We start from the raw sequence: 23094 nt of genomic DNA, 5'->3' as shown, positions 1-23094 counted from the left end.
GGGATCGAGTCCCCCACCGGGCTTCCTGCTCAGCAGGGGGCTTGCTCCTCCCTCTCCCTCTGCCCTTCCCCCCACTCGTGCGCGCTCTCTCTCTGAAATAAATAAATAAAATCTAAAAAAAAGAAAAGTGTAGAGAAAAATACTAGAGACACGTCAGGTAATTAAATATAAAATAATATGTTCTATTTTTAGATTTTTTTTTGCCTGCCTTTTAAGTTTTGAATGTATAGTGCTTCCTTATACCTGGTTTTACAGTCACGAGTTTTTATTATGCTCTTAAAACAGGGCCTAAAAATTGTATAAGCTTGAACCCCCCCCCCCAAATCTGAATCTTTCCCTGGCAAAAACCAAACCAAAACATAATTTATTATCTCAATAAAGCATCTCGACACAAAAATTCCCATTACTGGAGTGCCTGCTGTGGGTCTGGCATCATTCCAGGCACTTCATGTAATTCTCTTACTTGATCCTTGGGACAACACTGTGGGCTGAGAGGGTTCTCATTTCCGCGAGGTCAGGGTAATAAAGGCATCTACTCAAGGTCACACAGTTCAGACTAGTCTTGTCTCCTCCTGCCGCCTGCGCTCTACCCAGCGTGCTTTGCTTCCGTAACCTTCTGTGTTACGTAGTTTGGCCCTGAACCACGTTTTCCTCTGGTGTTGCTGGCCTGCTACTTTATATTTGTGCCCCTTGACTCCGGCTGTAAGTTCCTTGAAGACAAAGAATAGAACCCGTATTTCCTCCGTGTCGCCCTCCACACATTGGCAGACAGGTGCCCGTGGAGTGTGACCTCTTTAACTCTTGACAAGCAAACTTGATGAGAAGTTCCAGAAGTATCTGGAAAATGCCTCAAGACAAGGACGAGAACCACATCGGGAACACAGGAAAAAAGACTTCTTTTCTGCGTCCATACCATATACCAGCACGTGATGCGGGTGGACGAAACCGCTGATTGGCCATTGAAAATGTAAAACGAGCACGCAGGCAGTTTGAAGGACAGGTAGGTTTTGGGTTTCTGTTCTGAGCTGTCCCTGCGGGCGGGGGAGTACACGTGTGAAATGCTAGTTACCATAGCAACCAGCACAGCAAGATTTTCCCCCCTTCCTTGGGTTTATGAATCCAAATCAATAAATGTTTATAAATAACTCTCCAGTTGGCCAAAAGAAGTTAAAGCATAAGCCAGAACAATCCTTCTGTCCCGTGAATGTGAGTCATAGATATGTTGGCCATACTCTGGGGACAGAAAAAGGCTATCCACGGAATCAACAATTGGCCACATCATTTTCTTTGCAAGAGCACTCAGGAAAAAACCTGCTGGGTGAAAATCTATTTCACATGCTTGCTGACAACAAGAATACAAAGTGTGCACGTCCGAGGGGCACAAAGACAAGAGTGCGGGCATCACAGAAGCTCGTTCTGGAAGAGAACCTTGAGGCAAGGGGATGTAAAGATTGCACAGAAGTTGGGATGGAATAGCTGGAGACATTAGCCTGCGTTTGTGGGTTATATGTTCCCTACGATATGCAAGTGGAATTCATGCAAGAGTGGGATTTAGTATAAAGAGTCCCAACAAAATCAAATCAGGCCACCAACTATTGTAAGGATTCTTTCTATAGCACTCCAAACAGATGGCCAAACAGCCTCTCCCCAGATATTTTTAGTGAAAGGGAAAGTCATTTTCCTCTAATCTCTATCTAGTAGCTGTTAAATTTATTTCCTGAGCCAAAATCTCTCCTCCTACTCCCATCCCTTAACGTCTCTCCTTTGGTCTTAGTTTGTTCTTGGCACAACAAAGACCTAATCCATCTGCTTGCCTCTCAGTGACAGGCCTACAAACCTTCGAAGGCAGTCACTGAGTTTTTCTTTAGTCTTCCCTTGTCATTGGTGTGGTTCCAACCTTTCCCCTTTCTTGGTTTCTTTCCTCCGAATGCTCTTGCCTTGTCGGCGTTCTCAAAGCGTGGCCTCTGAGGACGGTCTGTACAAAGCCTCAGATGTGGGGTAAGATTTCGGGGAGACGGCTCCCTGTGCTCTATGGACGTGGCTAAGTTTATGTGCAAGTGTTTTATTGTGCTTTGTTTTACGCACTGCACCCTTGGCACAGATGAGACTTCTGGTAGGCTAAATCACAGGGAACCCCACCCCAGAATAGGAACAAATTATATAAATATTTCTTCCAGGAAGAACCAACTAGGGCAGGGATTCCCTGGCAAGCCACTACCCTGAGAAGCAGAAAGGAACAGCCCTTCTGATCATTTTGGCAAAGATTTTAGCTGGCTGACATAGAGTGGGGAAGGACTAATTGTCCACAAGACGTGGTTTGAATGGTGTTAGAGAAGTCTCCTGCCCCCTGGATGTCTCATTCGTCCAAGTGCCAGAATGATTAGAATTTGGAAACAGTAAACATTTTCTGGCTGTTTTATTCCCCCAAAGGACATAGTAAATCACTAACGATTTAGTGTGAACGAAATGATCACGTTTCCTTCTTCCAGGAAAGAGGTGGTAGGAAAACATTAACTTCCTGGATTTGGAGAGAGAGGAAGAGGTGTTAAAATAGGGGAAATAGTTCAGAAAGGAGTGGTAGGGATGCTCTGTAGGATTTGTGGTTTTGCCTGGGGCCAGCGCTGCTGCATGGTCCGCACCCTGTATGGTGCAGGGAGGGGTCACATATTAAAATGCACACCGATGAAAGAAACAGGCGGAAGGAAGTGAGACCACAGTGCCCGTGTTGCAACAAGCAGATGTGAGACAGTGGGAGTGGTTGGAACATGAAACGGGGGGGGGGGGTCCCACTAAAGGGCCAAGCATTGCTCAGCAAAGGAGGAATTCAGGTCCTCTGTTGGCAGAGCTTTCAAATTTTCAGAAACCTGAAGTCTGTATAAACTCTTCTAGTTTGGGAATGTTGACTCTGAGAGTGAAACAAATACCTTTTGTAGAATCTAAAAAAGGCAACTCAGAAAAGTCAAGAGTAGAGTGGTGGTCACCAGAGTTCGGGGTGTGGGGGAAATGGGGGAGATCTTGGGTCAAAGGGTACGCACTTCCAGTTACAGAAAGAAGAAATTTGAGGATCTAATGTACAACATGGTCATGTAGTTAGTAATACCGTATCATATTCTTGAATGTGGCTAAGAGAGTAGGTCTTAAATGTTCTCATCTCCACGAAGAAGCCGTGACAATGGGACAGGACGAAGGCGGTATCTAATACTATGGTGGCCATCCTTTTGCAACTTATAAATGTGTCAGATCAACTATTTGCACCTTAAATGTATACAATCTTATGTGTCAGTTATGTTTCAATAAAGCTGGAAAAAACCTAACAGAACAAAAAAAACCCAAAAGCCAAAAAAAACCACCCCAAATATCTCTGCGGCCAGACATAGCCGAGGCTCCCAGTTTGTGGCCTCGAATATTACGGTCCGTATCAGTCTATAGCTACATTTGCTCCAGTGAAGCAAGTAATAGTAGAGTAAACAAGATAGACGTTTCTGCCTTATCCCTCCTTAAACCCAAGGGTCTGCTTGGAGAGCTTCAAGTGTGTCTCCTGTCCTCCGAAGAAGAATAGAGGATGATGCCTGATGATTCGTTTCTGAGCCATCCAGGGACAGAAAGCCGCAACCGTCGGCTTGTTGTGACAGAGCAGAGAGGAACAGAGTTACATCGGAGGCAGTGGTACACACCGTCCCGCTGAGTGCACGCACCTGCTATCCACCCATGGCTGCAGAAGTGCAAGAACCTGTCCAAGACAGACCCGCATCCCAGAGCGGGTTTGAAGAGCTAGTGGGGAGGGGGGAAAACCCGGTTATGTCTTTGGCCCATTCAGTAAAGCGATAACACACACGTATACAGACACAAATGGGTGTGGTTTTCTTTTCTGAAACTTCTGATAAAATTAAAATATCCTGGAGATTTCCCCTATCCCCATATCTTTCTCAGCCTTAATTCTTTCTCTCATCTGCATATTCAGTTGTACGGATAATATATTTAAACAGCCCCCTGCTGAAGGATACTCATCTCAATTCTAAGTTTTTGCAGCTGCTGAAAAAGCTGCAGCACGTTTCCTGGTCGGCACATAACTTGGCGTATGTCTGGATAGATTGTGGGATAATTCCTGAAACGGGATTGCTGACAAACAGTACATGCACTTTCTATTTTGCAAGATGGTGCCCAGTTGCCCTCCAGGCAGGTGATATGGACTTGCACGCCCACCGGAGATGTCTGGTTCGCAAAGCGCTGTCGGTGGGCCAGTCACATCGTCCTCTCCAGGGACCTTGTTAGGAATGCAGATTCTCAGGGCACCTGGGTGGCTCAGTCGGTGAAGCGTCTGCCTTCAGCTCAGGTCATGATCTTAGGGTCCTGGGATGGAGCCCCGCGTCTGGCTCCCTGCTCAGTGGGGTGCCTGCTTCTCCCTCTGCCTCTGCCTGCTGCTTCCCCTGCTTGTGCTCTCTCTTTCTCTCTCTGTCAAATAAATAAATAAAATCTTAAAGGAAAAAAAACAGGAATGCAGATTCTCAGGCCCCACCCCAGACCTTCTCAATCAGCATCTGCATGTTTGTAATGGTGGTTCGGGGTGCGGAAGTTTTGAGGGGTCCTGTAGCCTCTTTGTTAATAGCCGTCAATCTCTGTCTCCTCTCGGGTGTATTTCATATTTCCTTTAGTATGGGTGAAATTGAACGCCTCTTTAATGTATTTCAGGGTCATTTGTAAGTCTTCGTACATATCAAGGAAATTATTTCAGTATCTGTCATCTGAGTTGCAGATGTTTTTCTATTTGTCTGTCGTCTTGAATTTCTATCGCTTTTTCCTTCTTGTGCAAATTCGTTTTATTTTTCTATAGGTACATTTATCTATTTTTATAGTTTCTGTGTTCTGAGTCATAGAAAGTTTTTGCCCACTGTATAATTATTTTAAATTTTTTGTTTCCTTTATGCATACTTTTCGGTTTTGTTGTTTACATTTAAATGTGCTTTTTTTTTTTTTTACCTGGAACTTATTTCAGTCCAAGGAAGGTGATGTGAATTTATTCTAATCTTTTCCAGTTGGCTACCTTCTCAGTACCATTTACTGAATAATTCATCTTTCCCACATTTATTTGAAATGCCGCTGTTGTCATGTACTAAATTTCCCTACATAAGCTTTCTCTATCAATTACTTACTGAGTTATGTCACCTTTTGATCTTGATTCTCCACTGAACAGCTGAGTATGCTGTCCCAGGTCTGTGCTCCTCATGTTCAAAACGGTCAAAATTTATTTGTCTTGTATCCCACTGTAGTAGAGTTCCTGCAGGTGACAACTCATCTGATAAGAAAATGCAGGATAAAGGCTTACTAGGGTCTGAGCATGCATTTTTTTTTTTTTGGTTTTACTTTCTGTTTTTGTTTATAACACCTTTAAACACAGAAGCGAATAAGAGGGATAAGAAATTCTAGAATAGATCAAATTTTTAGAATTTATTATTCTAGGGGCACCTGGCTGGCTCAGTTGGCAGAACAGGCGACTCTTGATCTTGGGATCGTGAGTTTGAGCCCCATGTTGGGGGTAGAGATTGCTTAAAATAAAATAAATATTTTTTAAAAACCCTTAAAAGAAGAACTTATTATCCTATACCACAGACGCACTGGCTTATGCTGCTTTTCCAGTCTTAGTTCTAATTTAAGAAATCAGACTTCATGTAAGTCTTTCGCCCTCTCCCCATTTTTTGTTTTCAAAGCTAGCCATTGGTTATTTGGGACTGCGTTCATTGATGTGCCCTCATCGTTGTCACCTTCTCGCTTTTCATTCATTCATTTCTTTTTTTCTTGAATCAAACTTTAAAGTATTTCAAATAAGTGGGTTTTTTTTGGGTTTTTGTTTTGTTTTGAGACACAAAGAGAGCCTGCGTGCAAGCAGGCAGGTGGGGAGAGGCAGAAGGAGAGGGAGAGAGAGAATCCTAAGCAGACTCCCCGCTCAGCACCGAGTCCAACACGGGGCTCGATCTCACGACCCTGAGATCATAACCTGAGCCGAAATCAAGAGTCAGACGCTTAACCGACTGAGCCACCCAGGCGCCCCTCAAATAGGGCTCTTAACACATCCCTCTCAGCGACTCTCCTTCTCTAAAGAAATTTGTGTGTCACCTTGCTAACAAAAAGAAGAGCTGAAACTCAAATACGTCACTTAAAATAGGAATACCAATTTTTACTACACGTTTTGTAATATCCCTTTTAATATTCCTTTTAATTATGAGAGAGTTATTTTCCTCTGGTGACATAAAATGAGGACACATTATGACCAGAACAAGGCTCCTTCCTTGGGGGTCTAGGGATGTTCTTACAAATGCACTCGTGTCAATGTCAGCAGTGACTGTCTGTGAAACGTAGGCAGTTTTCCATTGAGAAATTGCCTTCGGGGAATTAAACTGAGAATTCCTTCTTAAGGGCACCACACGTTTTCATAACATTTTCGTTTGGAAGAAGAAACTCCATGAAACTCAATAGTAAGAGGGTTATGTTAAATTTCCTCTTCTCTAATCACGGTTGTATTCCTCTTACATATTTTGGAACGTGCCCTCCTTTGGTGAGAATGACTTAAATGTTGCAATCCTGCAATCTGGGGACACTCGGTGGTTACTGATACCGTTAGCAACCAGCACATAATAGCATCACGGACAATGTATTGAAATCGATTTTCCTCTTTAGGGGCTCGGTGTGGTGACATTGTCATAGAGCCTTGGAGGAGGGCTGCTCTGGTGGTCATCCCTATTACCTTAGCCTGAAAATGCATCGCCTAAGAGTAGGGCTTTTGTGCAGCTGGTATATTTAGGAAATTGGGCCCAAGAAATAAGAACGGGGAAGGGGGCATGGGGAGAATGAAACTGAGAAATCAGGGAAGCCAAGTCAAGAAAGCATGATTGTACTGGTGACTGCTATTGTCAGGTGGGGATCTAGCCCACTGAGGACCCCTTGAGAAAGCTTCTAGAATAGTCTTTAAGAAGAGGAGCAAGGCTTCAATTTCCCTTGCTCAAGGATTGTTCTGAAGGTGTGGACTCCCTCCTGTCCCAGGGCTGTATATGTAGTAGAGGGGCTGGGTGGTCTCTGCAGGCATCCCGGGGGGACAGTGTGGGCAGTCAGCAAGAGAAGGTAACTCAGCTGAGGCTAGTGTGTCAGGCCATACCTGAAGATACCTGGCGGCCATAGCAGTGGGCAAAGCATTTCTACCTGCTGACACCTTCCAGGCCTCGGTGCTAAGAAAACAAATCACAGTATAGGGTGATAAGCTCCGAGGATCTGTGGTTGCCTGCTATTGCCAGGAACCTGGCCAACACTGCAGTGGGCATTGCAAAACTCATCCAGGGTCCACAAACTCATGTTAAGGCAACATGTGTCACAAAGATGGTTTTATAGGCATAAAGTACTAGTCCAGCCTTTGGCAGATGACCAGCACCATTTCTCAAAACTTTCTCCAGAGGGTGCAAATTATTTCTGGAAAGAAGTAGGAAAGACAGTCTTACACATGCAGGTGCATACGTACATAGACCTAGACATGCCAAGAGCAGTCATCATGCAAAGATAGCAGCAACTGTCTATAAAATCCTCCCGGGCTGTCCCTGGAGACCTGAGTCAGTGGCATCTCTGATTAGGGAAACATCAGGATAAGTGGCTGTTCAGAAAGAGAGGGAGTTTCCTTCTCAGGGAGGACCGAGAGAAGGACCCAGCCTGATCCCGATACTCCGGGAAATGGCAGATGCAAAGAGCAAGGGGGTGCAGGTGTGCACACCTGCTCAGCGATATGGGATGTGGGGACAGACTTCACTCAGTTTTCATCCCAGGCTCCCTCCCCCTCTTCGTTCTGTGTTAGCTTGTCAGACCCTTCGTCCTGTGTAACAGCACTTAGGAACATTTACTATATTCCAGGCACTAGTGTAAGAACTTCACAAATATGTGCTCACCTAGCTCTAAATAGGTAAAAAAAAAAAAAAAAAAATATATATATATATATATATATATATATATATATATATATATATATATATAACACGTGGTATTATCTCCCCGTTTTACAGATGGGGAAGCTGAGGGCCAAGAGGCCACAAAACGTACAGGTCAGTGGGAGAGCTGGGGAGATGGGGGTCTCTGCTCTTAACCCCAGGCTGTTCTCTGTCCTGCTCCCCTCTGCCCTCCTGAGCTCCCACGAGGTTCGTTGTTGGTGTGTCTGATTCTAGCCGATTCTCTAGTTGTTATGCATTTGCCCTGTTTCCTCAACTAGGTTTTGAGAAACCCAGGGGTCGGGGTGTGGGCAGAAGCTTCCCCAGTGTCTGACATTGTCAAACAGCATCCGAAGAGCGTGAACTTTCAGAGAGTCCCCAGGCAGTCCTTCAGGGTTTATGGACTCAGTGTGTTGTCTTAGCCAGCTTAAGTGTCTTATTTCATGTAAAGAACAGACCATAAACAGCAAATCGGAAGTGGGGACCATTGTAAGAGGCAGGCACATCGATGGCGGGGGGCAATGCAGAACCCAGGAGCATGGCTGGAAGGCGAGGCAGCGACAGCCATATTGCTGCACCACGAATGTCTGTCTTGTCCCCGCAAAGGAAACGTCAATGATGTTCTGTTGAAGAAGGTAGCAATGTGGGGGCGCCTGGGTGGCTCAGTCGTGAAGTGTCTGACTCTTGATCTCAGGGTCATGAGTTCAAGTCCTGCATTGGGCAAAAAGTAGCAAAGTGTGTAAGACGTCTTAGGGGGTTACTTTCCCTCATCTAACAGTTCAAATAAAAATTACTGTTGCATCTGCAAAGCTGAGCTTTGGTTGTCTAGACCTTGTGTGGATGTGCGGCAGTCCAGGGTTTGGCAGTGCTGGACCAAGATAGGTGCCACTGTAGTTCTTCTTGTCCCCTTAGGGTCAGCTTAGTGCTGGACCCCTTGGTGGCTCCCTTCCTCCATAAAAAAAATTTTTAAATTCTGTCTTAAGTCTACACTGCTACGAAGATTAATAAAATCCAGGCTGGATTCCTTATTACGCCTATGAGCATTCCTATACAATAACATAACAATATCATTATTCAACATTCTTTTATTCATTTTTTCCTTCTGATTAAAAAAAATAAGAATAAAACATTTTTGTGAGCTCCTGACCCGCGCCTGCTGTGCCCTACTGAGCCCAGGGCAGGTGGCCAGTCGATTCCCTATTTCTTCCAAGGGCTTAGCGCACATCATAACTTTATTTTGAAAATAAATACTAGAAAGAATCTGATTGGTAGTAATTTGCTAGACATAGAAATGAATTTCAAAAAGCAAAGGACAAATTTCATGCACGTTATTTCTTTTTTCTCTTTTTTCCTATTCCTTCACCCCTCCCATTTTTCCATTTTTAAAAAATTAAAACTTTAAAATTGTGAGATGGTCGTAGATTCACATGCAGTGGTAAGAGGTAACACAGAGAGGTCCTGGGTTGTAAAGATCCCTCTTACTCAGTCTCATACAATCTTTCTTCCTTTGTAAGCCATGCAGACATTACATCAAACTTTGCATCACAACACAACTCACAATCTCTCCTAAGCGTCCAGTGCAAATCTTTACTTGTATTTAATAGATTGTCATTTGGCACTAGTGACACAAGTTCCTGAATGTGTTTTAAAGTCCTAAAACGTTTTAGATTACGCTTACATACAAATTCAATGCTATATACTGCCACTCTTATTTTTCTAATTTTCAAACACTCGAGTGCCTTTCTCTAAATGTTTTGAATGACATGTCAACGTTTATTGCAGATGACATTGTAGAGGGTGGGTTGCTTTGACATTGAACCTGAAGCTTGGTGCCACATGGTAGCATAGGAAAAACAAGCACGTGGGTTTCCTCCCCCCTCCCTTCTTTTGGGGGAGGAAACAGGAAACAAAGATAGTTCATAGAGAGCAAGGTTTCTCAACCTGAGCACTGTCGACGCCTGGGGCTGGATAATTCTGTGCGTGGGGGCGCAGTCCCCTGTGCCCTGTGGGATGTTTTAGTAGCATCCCTGGCCTCTGCCCAGGAGATGCCATGGCACCCCCTCCTTCCACCCCTCCACTTGTGACAACCAGAAATGTCCCCAGACATGGCCACATGTCTCCTGGGGGGCAACATGGCTCCTGGCTGAGGACCACTGCCTCAGAGGATCCAGAGATGTAGAACCCCCAGGGTGATAGGAATAGGACCCTAAAGGATGTCTTCTGGTTTGTAGGGCCTTTTGTATCCTCTTTTCCTGGAAAATCCTCTACGTCCTTATTTCTGAACTGACCTCGCCGCATCCTGGGGAAACAGGTCGTCCTACAGGCTCCCGGACCGCTCGGGTTCAAATCCCAGCTTGGCCAGTGGCTGACCGTGTGGCTTCAGGCCAGTGATGACCCCTAAGCCTTGGTCCCCTCCCCTGGGAAATGGGAATATACTAGAGGTTGCCTCACCTAACAGAGTCTATGCAAAGCGCAGATCACAGTGCCTGACATATTGCAAATACTCCATAAATGTTAGGGGCACACACACACACACACACACACACACACACCAGCGTATTTACGTCTTTGTGGCAGAAAATATGGCTACGTCTATCCTCACCCTACTTGTGAGGCAGTCAAGACTAGAGTAATCAATAAACTAGGGAAATTAACTGCCTTTTACAGAAAGAGGGGAGGCAGTGTTTAATCACAAAGCCTAAGCGTGCAATTTCTCTGCTCCGTTGGGAACCCGGGTTTACCCTGGGCCAGGCATTCACTGCGTTATTCCTAATTTTCTCTACAGCCGTTTGAGGTGGGCATTCGGATCCCTAATTCTATGACAAGAAAATGAAATTCAGGGAGGCTAAGTCACTTACTCGGGGTCACAGCCCTAATCAGTTGCTAGCGCGGGAGCCTAGCCCATGTCTGATCAAATTCGAAGCCTCTCTTCCGTGGCTATGGTATGTGCTAGAAAGTGGACAGGTGGGAGGCAGGGAGACGGCGGATGAGGCAGGCAGAGGGACCTGGGCAAGGTGACAGAGGACGCATTTGTCTAGAGAAGATTCCAAGAGTGACCCCAAGAGCTGTTCTTTTAGCGGAGGGAGCTGAGATTGCTTGACGGTTGCTAACAGTGCACGAGTTCTGCCTCTCTAGTGTTTGGGGGAGCTTGAGAAGGAGAGAGAGGAGACAGATGTCAGAAACTCAACAGGAGTACGTGTGCGGTGGAGAGTTGTTTTGTGCTGTCTGCGGTGATGGGCAGAGACCTCACTGAGGCCGCCCGTAGAAACGCACCCAGGGCGTGTGCTGGGGGCAGAGGGTGGGGAGATTTAAAGAAGGGCGCAGAGAGGAGAGATTTTGAATTCGGCTTTGGCCGAGAAGCCAAACAAGTATTTGGAAGCGAACGTGTGGGACAGTAGGGGCTTGATCTGTTTCAGCGGCCCCACCAGGCAAAGCACTGAGAGGTGAGCTCTCTGGGTGCTGGGAAGTGGGGGACGTGGGGGGCTGGGGGGGTGGGGTGGGGTTAGAATAGCTTGGGATCCTTAAAAGCAAACATACCAATCTCTGACTCCAAGTCTTCTGAATAGAAAATCCAGCCCTTAGAAAATAAGCAGCCATTGATAAGCTCGGGGTAAATCTTGTCTGCTTTTGGCAAGGAGCACAATGGCCTCCAGGCCAGGGGTGGGGTGACAACAGCTGAGTGTGTTTGGACCATATTCCTCTTTTCAAAGGCCCCCGGGCCAGCTGGAGGCTTTACAAGGGCCCCCACTCAGGCCGGCCAGCAGGGAGTTGAAGTAATCTAATTTTAATTATGTGACAAAAGCATGAAGAATCATTTAAAGGTCTGTCAGAGGGAAAAATGGCTCCAGTCTGCCAGGAGTCCTTAGATGGTAATACAGAGACCCATGGGCTAAAGGCTGGGTTTTGGTGCTTAAAAAAATTAAGTCCCATAATCACCAGATTGCACACTATTGAAAGAGAGAAAGGCTGAGAGGGGCATCCACGCTCTATCAGATAAAGGCAGAGACAACTATGAGACGGCCAGCTGCATGCCAGTTAATTCTAAGTTGTTTGGGGGGTTGAAACAGTCTTTCAAAAATAAGGTGAGTGTTCTCCAACTCTTTGAAACAAGCAAGAGAGCATTTCTGTGCACGGCAGAGAAAATGAATGGCTCATAAAACACTTTCAAGTACATTATCCAGGGCTGCAAACACGATTTCGTTGGATCTTTAAAGAAAGTTCTTGGTCTTAAGTAGAAAGGATTGATTTTAAGATCCCAATCCGTTTTAATTTACCGCTGATTATTTAGGTCAAAATGAGAAGAAATGTCCTTTTGTCTAAACGCTAGGTTCCAGCGCACTGTTGAAAATGCTGTGAGTTTAGAGCCAAGAGGCACTTTTTCTCTGAATCGGCTGACCTTGACCAGAAGGTCCTAGAGGACTGGAGGCAGCCTAGCACCGTAGAACACCTTAGAACCTCTGTTAAATAAATGAGAAGGCAGCGTTGAAACCATGGAACAGATTGAGACAGATGGCTTCGTCAGAGGAATTGCTGCATCTTTCTCGAAGGCAACAGTGAAGTCAGCCCGGGCTTGACCCTGGGTAAATGCAGTAGGGTTCATCGAAAAGTTGGTCACAAAAGGCACTCATTGGGCGCTAAGTGGAGACCTCCAAGGATCTGGGTGAGCAGATCGAAAATGATCTTGCCTCATTGTATCTCTACCTCAATTGACCTTGCAACTCCCACCAAATGGGAAGGTAGCCTTCCTGGGGTACTTTCTAGAGTCATGGTCACAGGCTTTCCCCCCTCTGCTCGGTTTTCTGGGAAGAAGGATAACAGAACCCGTTCTCCCTTTTCTTCAGGGGCCATGTTAGTCAGGGTGATGCTAGGTTATGCTTCAGTGACAAAGAAAGCTCAAGTTCTCAGTGGCTTAACATAGCGAAAATGTACTTCTCGCTCACTTCCCTTGGCAGCCCTCATCCATGCAGTGACTTTGGAGTCTGGGTCGCTTCTATCTTATAGCTGGGCCCTCTGTATCGTGCAACTTCCAGGTCACCGTGGAAAGGGGGGATGAGAAATAGAGGAAACTCATTGGTCTTGAAATACACAGTGAGTGACAAACATCACTTCTATTTTTAGTTCTTTGCCCAACTATACTCCTGTGGCTCCCAACCCAATGTGAGGAGGTGGGGAACTGTAGGAGAACCCACCAGGATTTGGGGGCTATTAACCATCTCTGTCCGCGAGGAGCCTATTCAGCCCCATTTCTAAGAACACCCTTCTTGGTTATTTTGAAGTAAAAGGAGAGGAGTTCATTATGAGAGATTGGGTTTGTACGAAGTAGATAGTGTCTGTGTCACGACTGACCATTAAGAAATTTCTTCTTGCTTCTCTCATATGACTACCTACAAAATATTTTAGATTTGAGATTTGATGTGCAATAGAATGTTAAGAACACATGTTGTATTTTGTTTGCATTTGTTTTCCAGCCTATGTTGTTTTGTTTGTGATACCGACACAAATCAGCCAGTCAAATATACATGGTAACTCTCGGCAGCCTATTAATTACAATGCATATAAATGCTGAAAAGGTGGAGTGCGGGCTCAAGGACTTTACATCTAATTTACAAGGAAAGCTGAAAGTCCTTGGGGTACCACCAAAGCTTCTAAAACCAGGTTCGTGTTTATACAATGCTTACATTCTGGGACCAGTCTCGGAGTGGTGATGTATTCAAGGAGCAAGGGAAGGCACAGATCTTTCTTGACTTAATGTGAGGTTGCATCCACATAAACCCATTGCTAGTTGAAAATATCATTAAGCCAAAAATACATTTAACGCACCTAAGCTTCCGAACATCATAGCTCAGCCTGGCCTACCTTGCACGTGCTCAGAACACTTACACGAGCCTACGGTTGGGCCAGAGCATGTCACACAAAGCCTTTTTGATAATAAAGTGTTGAAGATTCATATAATGTATTGAACAACTCAGTAAAAGTGAAAACAGAATGGTTGTGTGGGCCAGAGTGGCTGTCAGTGTTTTGTCCTTCAGCCCCGTGTGGTCTCGCTGCCCCTGTCCTGGTCACGGATGGGGACCACACTGCATATCGCTATCAGAAACAAAAATGCAGGTATGGTTTCTACTGAACGTGTATCACTTTTGCACCATGGTCTAGTTGAACCATTGTAAGTCGGGGGCTGTCTACACTTACAAAGCGACTCCATCCTCTTGTTTGGACTTTTCCAGGGATCATGCCAAGAGACTCCTCTCAGCCACACGGCCACACTCTTCTCTCTCCAATCTCATTCTCTCACATCCGAAGCTGGTCTCGAGTAAAACCCTCTCCACAAAGAGCCCCTGCGGCTTTCTGGTCTCTCTCCCTTCTTCCCAGGGCCTCCACCTAGATTTCCCACCATTAGGGGAGAGGGGTAGAAAGCAGGTGGACCAGACATCATGACCTGCAGCAGCGGGGAAGGGGGAAAGCCATGCCAACCCATGCACTAATAATTGGTGCCCGGCTCCATCTGCCAGCCTTGCAACTCACTGAAGCACCACACAGATCCCTGTACCCGTCAGTCCTCCCACAGTCCGCCTTCTTAACACCTCCCCACGCCACTCAAAACCGGAAGGCCCGAATGCGAAGCGTTGGCTCAGAAGAGCCTTTGCAATAGCAAGAGAGAGAGGAACACTTCCAAGTGGGTGTAGAAATAATTTTGAAAAGGAAATTGCAATCCGAATGCCTCTCAGCGAAAAACCATCTATTTTCTACTCAATCACACAGAAGAACTTTAGTTTGTGTTTTGGTCCCTCCATTTTCCAGTAAAGGTTTGCCCCACTATCCGGAAGTAGAGCATCCCTAGGAAGCCTTTCCTGTGCCCAAATGGTATAGAGCAAACAAGTGGTTACTATTAATTCGCCTGGAAGCATTTTTGAGTGTCCCCAGACCTACAAAATAACCCTTCTTCGGCTTTTCTGATACTTTAGGACACATCTTGCTAACGGATGCACAAAAGAAATCAAGATAAAAGCCAAATGCTCGCAGACACGGTTCAAGGCTCTGGCTGGGTGGCACCGTCTCTACAACAGCTTGCGGCCAAACTGATGCCAAGTGCTACTTTCACTGTTTCCATAAAAGCGAAAACTCTCTTTGGGTTTCTTTTGGGGAGTGAAAACCGGTTATGAATGTAGGTCTTCTCTAAATGCGAAGTCGTGTAACACAAACTTTGGAAAAGTGGGGGATGCCTCTGGTTCGAACTTATGGAAAATCTTCCTTCCACAGTCTCCCAATTTCTACTCCGTGTTGGAGAATTTGGTCCTAGTCACGTAGCATCACAAAGACTCCCTTTTGCTTTTCCCCACGATGATCCACAAGCTGGCCTTCTCCAGCACGCCTTGCTGGGCTCTGTAGCCCTCGCCGGGCTCTGGCCAGCTGACTCCTCTGAACTCAGATGTTGCCTGTTCTCAGACTCAAACCCCCGGGCTGCATATTGGAATCATCAGGACAAGTCTCAGCACCCAGGTGCACCTCCAGCTGCTTACGTCGCTAACTCTGCCGGTGGGAGCCAGGCACCAGTATCGCGTAGACTTACCTCGCTGATGATGGTGGGAAGCCAAGCCTGAGAACCGCTGCTCTAAGCCTGTGTCTCAAACTTTCATGGGTGCCAGAATTCCCTGGCAGTGCCTGTGAAAAATGCAGATTTCCTTTTCCTTTCTGAGATCTTGACTCCTTGGAAGGCTGATACAAAAGGCTCCCAAACCAATCTTTGAGAAACACATCCCTCTTACGGCTCAAATACCAAGTCACATCATGCTGCTGTGTCCTTGTACCTAGTTAAAACAATTTTTATATAGGAATTTTCATACATGCATAAAACATACAAATAATAAGATGACTGTTCCCTATTACTGCATAACAAATCACCCCACAACTCGTTTGCTTACATCAACATGCATCTAGTTTGCTCATCAATCCACCCTCCAGGCAAGGCTTGGCTGGGGCATCTAGTCTCTGCTCCATCTCTCATCAGCTGGGGCTGGAAGAGCCACTTCCAAGATGGCTGTCGGCTAGTGCTGGCTGCTGGCTGAAAGTCAGCTGGGATTGTCGACTGGGACCTTGGTTTCTCTACATGTAAGCCCTCTTTACAGGATGCTTGGGCTTCCTTACAACATGGCAGCTGGTTTCCAAGAGTTAGTATATCAAGAGACAGGAAGTGGAAACTGCCAGTTGCTTAAAGCCTGGGCCAAGAAGCTAGTATAGTTCAATCAAAAGTCTTCCCAGTTTCAAGAGTTGAGGACACAGGGCTCATCTTTTGGTGGAAGAGGTATTTGTGGCCATCCTTAACTCACCACAGTAGACTACCCTGTAGCCTCCACCTACCTTTACCTATGTCTACTTTTGAAAACTGGCCTTTTCCTCCTATTGAAGCCTAGAGGTCTACCTTGAACCCAAATTTATAAGTGGATTCCATCTTTTTGAGTCTACCTGAGTCCCAACTAACTTCCCTCATGTCACCTTCCCTCTGTTTTGCTTGGATCTCTGAAAACTCACAGCTCTTGGATTCCCAGTCTCTGCCATTTGGGAATCACGGATTCTGGATGGGAGAGCCCCACCATATCCACTTGGCATTGTCCAACCAGTGAGGTCTCAGTCTCTGCTTGCTTCTATGCCTCTTCCTAGCTTCCATAGCTAGGTACATTCTTCCGGTACCTTTTGTCACTCAACAAAGAGGCTGAAACTAGCCCACTTTTATTCTGACCCCTCCTGATCTGCCTTGTGCTGCTGTAGTTAAGATGGAACGTGACAGTTATCGCTTGAGGTAGCTCCAAACGTTTTGTGCACCTGTCTTTCCTTCTTAACACTTTCTTTACTCATATCACAGAATTTTAGAGTTATAGAGTAGGAAGGAGACTGTAAGTCTAGAATCTAGCCCCAAGGCTTACAGGTAAGCAAATCTGTGTTCCTTCCCCACATTCCCACCTGGGTTTCCGTTTGAATTCTGGAAATAAGTTTTTACTTTATATTGCTAAAATGACTTTTCCATTCTTCCGTTCAAAGCACACATTCTCTGAAAAGGAGGAACAGGAGGAGAAGAAAGGTGGAGAGGGAGAAGAAGGAGAAGACTAACTTTGTATTCCAGAAATTGGCTAGTGAGTAAAATTGGGTGGGGTGTGAGAGCAATAAGTTTCCATGTTTTTCCTATATTAAAAGAAAAATAAACCTATTTTCAAATTACTTGAACATATACACATATTTGTATTCTCTTTGTGGTTCCTATTGAGCAGCTGACAGTTTAATAAAAGCAAAACAACATTACTGCTTTCCTGCTACACTATTAGGAAGAGAGAGTGTGTTTCAGGGACAAGGATAATACAACTGTGGGGCTGGGCCTTGCAGAGCTTCTCTAGCGATTGTAGCAATCTGAGCAAGCAACACATATTTGCTTCCAAAATAATGGAGGTGAGTAGGAAGAAGGGAGGGAGGCAGGTGTCTCTGGCAAAGCAGGCGCCCTTGCCTTTGACCTTGATTTTCCAGTTTTGTAGGCCAGAAGTGAGTTTAGTGTGTAACTGGACTAATAGACAAGGGAGGTCTTTAGTTGATGGAGAAGAGGTTGCTTAATTTGACTTCAAAATTAGGATTTACAGTAGTTTTACATTCCAAATGTCATTTTCCCATCACAAAACCCAATGACTCCACTCTACTTATGAGCACTCTACTTATCTCCATAGAAATCTCAATCCCTTGAGCAGCGTGGTGTATACAGCGAGCACTCCATAAATGCTAATGATTCCTTACAATTACAGGTGTCCACAACACACACAATCCTCTGTCACTCTCGAGAATGTCACAATTTATTAATTATAACACATGAATTGAATGATGATTGTACGTGTGGCACTAGGCCCTGCAGATAGAGAGTCATACACACGATCTTGGATCTCAAGGGTACTGATAAATAAATCTGTAGTTATTTTAAAATATGTTGAGTGTAATGATTGGTACCTTTTAAAATGGACTGTTTCAAATTCAGAAAGAATAATTATAGTGCTCATTAAAAGTCTTGATCGGTAAACTTTTTCGGTTCTGTTTTAAACATTTCCTTCCTTGTTTCAGGCTTTCACTTTGGAAAGTGAGAATCATTTTCCCTACAACAGCCTCCTCTGTCTTGCCCCATGCTGGCCCCTTTGTTATTTTTATTATATAGACTCAAAGAAGCATAGCCTTTCAGAGCTGGAAGGAACGTTGGAGACATATCCCTTTCCAATTTTCTCTTTGAAATGTGTGTCATGTTACTTTCCATTCCGTTATATATATTATGCAGCTGTTCAAGTTCTGAATGTGGGGAAGGTCACTGGTATAAATAGGATACCTCACCAAGTGGGGAACGTGCTCCTGGGACTTTTGGAAGCCAGAGAGCTCATACTGTGAGTACCAGTCACCGTCACTAAAATGGAGATTTACTGTTCCCTTTGCTGCTTGGCCATGGCCAATGGGACCGGTGGAAGGGATTATGGAAATTGAGGGGAAGCTGACAGAGGACTCAGAAGTCAATTCCTTTGCCAAGTTGTGTCCTAAGACTGGTTTGGTGTTTCTCAGGTCCAAATCCTTGGAAAGGGTTTGGAAAAACGTTCTTAATAAGCAAATTAATGTAATGGCTTTATGCAGGCTCATTCCCAGTATGATTAACTGACTTCAGGAGTGCAGAAAAACATAATCCAAGGTGTTAACACACTTGCAAACTCTGTAGCAATACAATGTCTTCAGAGGCTTGGCGTCTAGCCAGTATGGCTAAATCAAGTCAATGTCTGTATTAATTTCACCATATTTGTGCTACAATATATTTAAGAAATGTTGACTGATTTTTTTTTTAATTCCAGAGAATATCCTACATTAAGTGTATGAATGATAGGAGTAACTTTCTTTCTTTTTTCTTTTTTTTTTTTTTTAAGATTTTTATTTATTTATTTGACAGAGAGAGAGACAGTGAGAGAGGGAACACAAGCAGGGGGAGGGGGAGAGGGAGAGGCAGGCTTCTTGCCGAGTAGGGAGCCCGATGTGGGACTCGATCCCAGGACCCTGGGATCACGACCTGAGCCGAAGGCAGACACTTAACGACTGAGCCACCCAGGTGCCCCAGCAGTAACTTTCTTAACTTTGGAGCCTGCAAATGAAAATTCACAATGGGGGGCGCCTGGGTGGCACAGCGGTTAAAGCGTCTGCCTTCGGCTCAGGGCGTGATCCCGGCGTTCTGGGATCGAGCCCCACATCAGGCTCCTCCTCTATGAGCCTGCTTCTTCCTCTCCCACTCCCCCTGCTTGTGTTCCCTCTCTCGCTGGCTGTCTCTATCTCTGTCAAATAGATAAATAAAATCTTTAAAAAAAAAAAAAAGAAAATTCACAATGGAAAAGAGTGGCATATTCAATCACATAATAATGAAGAACATTAGTTTATCCAGTAAGTATTTAGTGCACTGCCACTTTGTGACCGGCTCTGTGCTCACTCAGTGCTTGAGGCTCTGCAGTGCTTAATCATGACATCTCTGTACACTGAAAAATAAATAAAAAACAAAGCATAAACATAGTGGGAAAATACTTGTATGAAATTGGCAAAGTGCTCTTGTATTCGCTATATGAAGTTTAGTAGAATGTAATTTAGGATACTGATATTATGCCAAGCAAGGTCATCTAAACATGACCAAGTTGACAAGAGAATAAGAAATAAACAAGTTAAAACCTAAATAGAAATGGGAACCAAGAGGACTAAATGGCAACCTGGAGCATTTAAACCCCTGGTGCCCTGAGAGCATTTGCTGAGCTGGGTGAATGTAGGCTTAAGTGTTCTGAGTTTCTTGGTTCTCATAATGTCTAGAGGCTAAGTCTACTGATTAATTTTAGGCTTTATTAAGTAGGTATGTAAGGGTTAAAAAAAGCATAGAATGGGTAGAACATATATGAAGTACAAAATAATATGGTTGATATAAGGCAAAATATATTACTAATTACATTAATTATAAATGAACTAAGTGCCCAAATGCATTTTTTGGTTTTTTGTTTTTGTTTGTTTTTGTTTTGTTTTGTTTTTAAAGATTTGTTTACTTATTTTGGAGACAGAGAGTGCGCATGAGCATGAGTTGGAGGGAGGGGCAGGGGGAGAGAATCTTTTTTTTTTCTTAAAGATTTTATTTATTCATTTGACAGAGAGACAGCCAGCGAGAGAGGGAACACAAGCAGGGGGAGTGGGAGAGGAAGAAGCAGGCTGTTAGCAGAGGAGCCTGATATGGGGCTCGATCCCATAACACCGGGATCACGCCCTGAGCCGAAGGCAGACGCTCAACGACTGTGCCACCCAGGCGCCCCTTGGCGGGGAGAGAATCTTTAAGCCCACTGCCCACTCAGCACGCAGCCCCACGTGGCACTCGATCCCAGGACCCTGAGATCAAGACCTGAGCTGAAACCGAGATTCCGATGCTTAACCGACTGAGCCACCCAGGTACCCCCCAAAATGCATTTTTGACATATAACTTAATCTCCTAATCTCAAAGTATAAGAAAACATATTGACAGAAATGTAAGGAAAAAAGAGATAATTGCAGTCATAGCAGAAGGTTTTTAGCGTAGACCTCTCAGGAATTCATAAATTTAGCACATAAGTATTGGATAAACTACAGAAGATTTTAATAGCATTATTAACAAACTTGACCTAATGAACATGGACAGAAATCTGTCCCCACCAAGTGCAGGGTACATAATTTTTCCTAACACATGCAGAATATTTATAGCAAAGGACCAAATACGAGTTCATATGGTAAGTCCAAATAATTTTTGAAGAAGTGAAATTTTACAGAGCTTCGTTCTAAATGCATTAAGCAAAAAATCAATAATAAAAATGAGTAGAAATTAAAAAAATACACCTCAACATAATAAGTGGATTAAAGAAGGACCTATAAAATAGAAATTAGATAATATTTTGAACTGAGTGTTTATAATACTAGTATATGTTTAGCTGCTTGTGGAATTTAGTTAATAAATTTTATAAAGGAAAATTTTAAATCTTAAATATATACTAGCTAAGAAGAGTGCTTGAAATTCATGAGCTAAGCATTTGTCGCAAGAATTTAGGAAACAATCAACAAAATAACCTCTCCCCACACACAAAAATAGAAGGAAGGAAATAAAGTACAGAAATAAGTAAAATAGACAATAAATGGAGAAGTCATAAGAGAATCAATAATGGTAGAAGATGGTGTTTTGAAAAAAAAAATTCAATACTGATAAATGTCCAGTGAGATGCGTTAAGAACAACAACAACAAAAAGAAGGCAGCCAAAAGCGGGAATGAAAATGAGTATCCACTACCGGAGCTGTAGTTATTTTACAAATAATAAGAGAATATGAACACCTTTGTCCTAAAAATTTTTAAACTCTAGCACTTAAGCTGATGACCTCATTTCTTACTTCACTAAGAAACTTGAGACAAATCACAAGAGAATTTCCACAGACCTCTGCCACCCAGCTCACTCCCTATAAGACCCTCCTTTGTACCCACGAACTTCCTGTCCGTTAATATAATGAACGTATCCACGCTCCCGTCTGTTTATCACAATCCCTCCCTTTGTGCACTAGGTCCTATCCCGCTCTCCTACTTAAGGGCACTGCTTTATCAATTCTCCCCTCCTTGTTATATATTTGATTTTTTACTCTTTACCAGGTTATTTCCACGAGCATGCAAACATATGCTTATTTCTCCATTCTAGGGGGAAAAAACCTGTCTTTGCCCTAAATCTCCATCTACCCATTTCTCTGCTTCTCTTTATAGCCCAGAGTTTAACCATTCCTCTACTCCCATCTCTCTCCTCTCACTCATGCTTTTCTCCTACCACTCCTCCAAACTAGTGCTTGTCGGGTCATCAAATGACCTTGCTACATTAAATGGCCAACCTCTACCCTCATCTTATGTAACCTATCAGTAGCATTTGACAGAGTAAGGGTGCATTTTTCCTTTCTTCTTGGAATACCTTTTCCTTTCACTTCCATGACAGCATAGTTACCAGGGTCTCCATCGGCCTCATTGTTTCCTCATTCCCTGTCTCTTCTGCAGATTCCTTCTCTTCTCCCCAAACTCTTAATGTTGGAGGTCTTCAGAGTGAATCCTTGGTCTCTCTCTTCTTATTTTTATGTACACTTATTTCCTTGGTCATCTCATCTGGACAATTAATTTTAAATACCATTTATAAGCTGAGGACTCCCAAATTTATATTTTCAGCTCAGACTTCTCTTTCAATTTCAAGATTTAACTACCTACTTGACAATGCTACTTGACTGTCTAATAAAGACCTCAAATTCAACACGTACCAAAACGAACTTGGGATTTTATCGGCTGTACGTGCATGAATGGGTGCATTTGCAGCGACATGTCTGAAACAAAATTGAAGCCAGTTTTATCCTCCTCCCCCAATCCTTACAGCTCACATATAATCCATCCGGAAATCCTGTAGCCTCAACCTTCAAAATATATCCAGAATCTACCCACTGCTTACCACTGCCACTGCTATCACCCTTCCCCGAACCACCATCGTTCCTTGTTGGGTTATTCTAATAGCATCCTAACTGTTCTCCCTGTTTCCGTGCTTACTAACTTATAGTCTATTCCTAAGTCAGCTGCCGGAGCCATCCTTTTAAGGTGCAAGTCAGATCATGTCAAGTCTCTGCCTGAAACTCTGCAATAGCTCCCAGGTCACGCAGAGAATCCAAAAGCCTTCAAGAGTTGACACAACCCCACATGATCTAGCCCTTTACGTTCTGACGAGCTCACCTACTGGTTCTCCCATTGCTTACTCCAGTCCAGCCACACCGACCTTTGCCCTTACCTGGCTTTTCCCTCTTCCTAAACATTATCCACCTGATAACCACATAGCTAATACCCCTGATCTCTTTGAACTCTTTTCTTAGCAGTTGTCTTTTCAACAAGACCTGTTCTTATCACCTTATTCTTTTTTTTTTTTAAGATTTTATTTATTTATTTGACAGAGAGAGACAGCCAGCGAGAGAGGGAACACAAGCAGGGGAAATGGGAGAGGAAGAAGCAGGCTCCCAGTGGAGGAGCCTGATGTGGGGCTCGATCCCATAACGCCGGGATCACGCCCTGAGCCGAAGGCAGACGCTT

At 44.2% G+C, this 23094-nt stretch overlaps 1 long non-coding RNA gene across 1 annotated transcript in view; it reads right to left on the bottom strand.

The window, feature by feature from the left end:
- Window positions 1-325: 325 nt before the first annotated feature.
- The window catches only part of LOC148107325 (uncharacterized), a 39029-nt gene continuing 16260 nt past the window's right edge, over window positions 326-23094 (bottom strand). Inside the window, exons 2-3 of the long non-coding RNA XR_015722598.1 lie at window positions 5151-8669; window positions 326-4452 (exon numbers count right to left, since the gene is read on the bottom strand). This is a non-coding gene — a long non-coding RNA (uncharacterized LOC148107325). The remainder of the gene's footprint in view (window positions 4453-5150; window positions 8670-23094) is intronic.

The sequence above is a fragment of the Ursus americanus genome, chromosome 32, assembly GCF_024610735.1.
Source record: "Ursus americanus isolate L20-20 chromosome 32, mUrsAme1.1.p, whole genome shotgun sequence".
Classification (NCBI taxonomy): domain Eukaryota; kingdom Metazoa; phylum Chordata; class Mammalia; order Carnivora; family Ursidae; genus Ursus; species Ursus americanus.
This window is presented reverse-complemented; position numbering and strand designations above follow the sequence as displayed.